Source organism: Octopus bimaculoides, chromosome 8, assembly GCF_046866305.1.
Source record: "Octopus bimaculoides isolate indiv1 chromosome 8, ASM4686630v1, whole genome shotgun sequence".
In the NCBI taxonomy this organism is placed as follows: domain Eukaryota; kingdom Metazoa; phylum Mollusca; class Cephalopoda; order Octopoda; family Octopodidae; genus Octopus; species Octopus bimaculoides.
Window position 1 is genome coordinate 31,130,148 of NC_142935.1, and position 5,000 is coordinate 31,135,147.

Sequence of the window (5,000 nt, forward strand, 5' to 3'; positions counted from 1 at the left end):
TTCTCTTCCATTTTTCTAAGGTATTGCCCATGCATTGCCTTCACTTTCCAGATGTTCAATATTTGTTCTCCATCTTGTTTCTTAAATTCTTTGGGGTCTATCACAATTTTCTCTAGGTATTGTGCTGCTATTTCTAACAGCAACAACCAAAGATTCAATCTGCTCCTCGATATACCATCCCAGACTGTTTTCCTTATTGAAAATACAGATTTTGCATCCTATGAGACTTCTTCTTCCCTTGTTTCTAGACACATCCAATTATTATCATTATTATTATTATTATTATTATTATTATTATTATTATTATTATTATTATTATTATTATCATTATTATTATTATTATTATTATTATTATTATTATTATCTATCAATTAATTAATTAGGCACGATAGCTGTTTTGCAAGGCAAAGGAAACAAGTGTCTTCCCCCGACAACACAATGCAATTCCTGTAGGAACAGTATCACTTATAATAATAAAAATTAAAATAATAATAATAATAATAATGATGATGATGATGATGATGATGATAGTGTGTTTGACGAAATGTATGTGTGAGACACCACTGTTTCCAAAAATTATAAATTCATATTATATTTTCTTTAAAAATACTCTTTATCCTTCTAATATTTTAGTTTCCATTGCCCTTTTATTTTCAGAATTAAATCATGATATCAGCTTACTGACTAAGTTTCTTCTTGAAAGATTCAGCTTGTTTTGGGCTAATGTTTTTATTTCTGTTTATAAAGTTTTTGTTTTCGCCTGAATTTTGGTTGTTTGATAATCAAATTTGAGCTCCTCTCATATTGCAAATGTATATTTAAAGAAAAAGAAAAAAAGGTTAATAATAAATAATGATAATGATAATAGTTGATTTTAAAAAATTTTAAATTCTAAAAATAGTTCTCGAAAAAAGAAACATGACATCTATTTCTGGTCATTTTACAAAGAGCTAAAGGCACCCATGTTACAACATTTTTGTTTTCTCTTGTTAAATTACTTCAGCAATATGTCAAGAAGCATTTCATTTTTTCTTGACAACATCTGAACAAAAGCAATTCTTAATCTTTAAGGAGAAAAAAAAAGTATTTTTCTTTCATTCAAAATCAAATCAAATAGAATGAGTTAGAGTAAGTTTTTCTTTTGTCATAAAATTTGACATTAAAACCATTTAAAATTTGGTTTTCATCTTCTAATTGAATTTAAACCAGAATTGCTTTGTGTACATTTGTTATTCATTGTCAAAATTTGATATTCTGGAGAGCATTTGACTTAAATTTCAACTGCCTAACAACTGTAATGTTACCTTAACAAGCATTTCAAATCATTTATACTAATTATATCTTGCTTTCAATTGTACATTTTAAACAAAATGTAAAGAATTTTTTGCACACAAACATAATGAATCACTGTATTTCAAGATGTTTTCCTGAAGCCATTTTTAAAAAATTCCAAGTGTAACTTATTTCTAAGCAGTTATTGAAAAAAAAAAAATCTACTCCCTGCCATTTAGGGATTTGATTATCAAAGTTGTCAACTACAGTGGAATTCTCTCAATATTTCTGTGCTGAGCTTTCATGTAAGATGCTAGCTTCCACGCTGTTTAATGTTAATGTAGAATAGAGAACTACACCTCAAGAAATAGTCTCTCCTTTTTTTAAAGAGACACAATATTTGCACAAAAATCTGTATCATGAAAAAAAAAAATTTGTTAGACATATTGTAAATCCTGGCTTTTTTCCTATGCCTTGCAGTCAAATGTGATTTATTTATTTATTTATTAATTTCAATCTTAGTTCTGACTCCACAAATTGATAATGCTTTTGGAATGAGTGGAGTATTGATTTTTAAGAATTGGATTGCATATGAACTGTATTACACTGTTTTTATGCTATTCGATAATATTGTTTAAGCCTTCCTCATGAAAGATTTCTTTAGGATAAACTGATATGTAGTCATACAAAAATGTTTTACTTACATTTCTAGAACATTTGTCACACTTCCATAGACCTGAAAATCAAAATGATGAACGGACTTTCTGGTTGGCTTTCTGTTTTATTTTCTGTTTTGTTTTTTTTTTTTAATACGTAAGAGGAAAAACATATATCTACTGTTTTTATTTTTAATATATTATGAAAAAAGGACAAAAATCATTGTTTCCTGAAGAGAAAATCCTTAGCTATAAAACTAAGTACACAGCTTTTAGAATTTTAAACAAATATATACATACATACATACATACATACATATATATATATATATATATATATATATATATATATATATATATTTATATATATATATATGTGTGTGTGTCTGTGTGTGTGTATATATATATATATCGTTTAATCGTTTAACGTCTGCTTTCCATGCTAGCATGGGTTACTTCCAGGAAGTGATTTGTGGTCTTCATTATTTTTTTCCTCTTCTCATCCCTGTTATAACAAAATAATTTTCATCTTCTTTCACCTCAAACATTTTCAGGTCAAGATTTTTTTTTTTGCCCCCTAAATTTTTCCATCTGTATGTTTAGAGGCAATGAATTAGTTTACAAAAGAAATGTTAATTTGATATTGGTTGGATTCAACTTATAATTAATTTCAAAAGCAATTAATTAATCATTGTATTGTCTGCCTTAAACTACAGACTATTGACGGGCTTACTGAAACATATCCCCACTTTCGTTACTCGTTTCTCAAAATGAGTCACCATTATTTCTAAACATTATCTGCAGAGATCATGCCCCCTTACATTTTTCATTTTAAGTTCACTGTTGATTCTGACATCAAACTAAACATTTTAAGTGATGTATTTATAATAGTTACATGTATGTACATGTCTACATATACAACTACGTAAATACACAGAGCAGAATTTTGTTGATAATGGTAGTCATATGTAAACCTATTGAAATAATTCCAATAATTCATTGCATCATTATTTTTTTTCTTCTTACCTTATAACAAATATACCAGGTAAGATTTAGCTAATTTTTCTGGGGGTTTTTTTTTTTTGATCAGAAAATGTATTTTTTAAACCATAACTCCCAAAAATGTAGTTGATTAAATAAAAAGAAAGAAATGAAACTCTACCCCTATTTATTTGAGATTATTTCCAAATAAACCCTGGTGGCCTTATATTAGTAGTTATAGGATCTAGAATTAGTGGATATTTATTGTTTGTGAACTCTTATATTGAGCAGTTCAAATGTATTTAATGTTTAGCATTAAATCAAGTTTTGAAAACAAATGTGTCAATTAGTATATCATTGTTCAGACGCAACCCTTTGTAAACACCATATCAATGTGGGTTGGTTTTTTTTTTCTTTTCTTCAGTTTTATTTGTTTTTATATATATATACATATATTATATATATATATTATATATTATATATATATATATATATATATATATATATATATATATATATATATATATATATATATATATATATATATATATATATATATATATATATATATATATATATATACATATGTATAATTATATATATGTATAATTATATATATATGCATATATTTATATATATATATATGCATATATTATATATACATGCATATATATATATGCATATATATATGTATATATGTGTGTATGTCTATATATATATATATATATATATATATATATATATATATATATATATATATACATATATATATATATACATATATATATTTATATATATATATATATAATATATATATATATTTATACACATGAATATACACACACACACATATATGTATTTATATATGATTTTCATCTACATTGGACTAATGAGGAGCTCATCACATTTTTCTGAAGGTTTTTTTTTTATTAAAATTGCAGACCGACATTCTGATGAGTGACCTTTCATTGTCTCAGTAAGATTTCTTGATAGTAAGTACTTCAGCTGTCCACCTTGACTTGTTGGTGTTGTACAGATTTTGCTAAATTTGAACCTTAGCAGTTAACTAAGGAATGAATTGTGTCCTGCTTTTCTTGTTACTTAAAAAAAAATAATCTACAACCAAAACTGTACTGCTTAGCTGTCAAAATGGTATGTCATCAGTATGCCATGAATACCCAACTTTGGTGGCCACCACTTCTAAATATGAACAGAGTGACTGATCAATAAAAAGAGGAGAAAATAATGCCACAAAAAATAATTAAAAAAAACCCACCTATCAAAAATGTCTCTATATATTATTTTGATGTTTTCTCTCAATTACTATATATATCATCATGTTTGTAACGATGTTTGCATGCAAACATGTTCATACATACAGAACTGGATACCTATAAAGATATATTGTATAGCAGTGTAAATAAACAACTGTTTTTTACATTAGAATATAACTATGAAAATATTATTGCTTATTCGACAAAGAGAATCTATTTGTATTTATGTATGTATGAATGTGTATCTGAAGGAGTGTATATAGTACACACACATACATATATGTGTGTATTTTTGTATTTATTTCCAAACGAATACAATGAAGATGGGCACACACACAGAGACACACACACACACATACATACAGGTATATCAAAAACCATACAATACAAATTCTTGAGTTATTAAAATTATCTCCACCTCTAAAGGATGTATCATAATTACTAAGTTGGCAATTAAGACCCGCTCCACTTGAGAAGGGTGATAATCTCATGAGATAATCATATATATATATATATATATATATATATATATATATATATATATATATATATATATATATATATATATATATGTATATATATATATATATTAAGGAAAAGGAGGTAGTCAGAATTTTGGATAGCTATTTATTTAGTGCTTTTGTCTCTTTAGAAATTTATGCTTTTTATATATATATATATGAGTTAGTTGAAAAACAATCTGTAGTTGAATTGGGCAGAGGACTTTATTTGCTATTTTGAATATATATATGTGTGTGTGTGTGTGTGTGTGTGTGTGTGTGTGTGTGTGTGTGTGTGTGTGCATGCATACATGCAT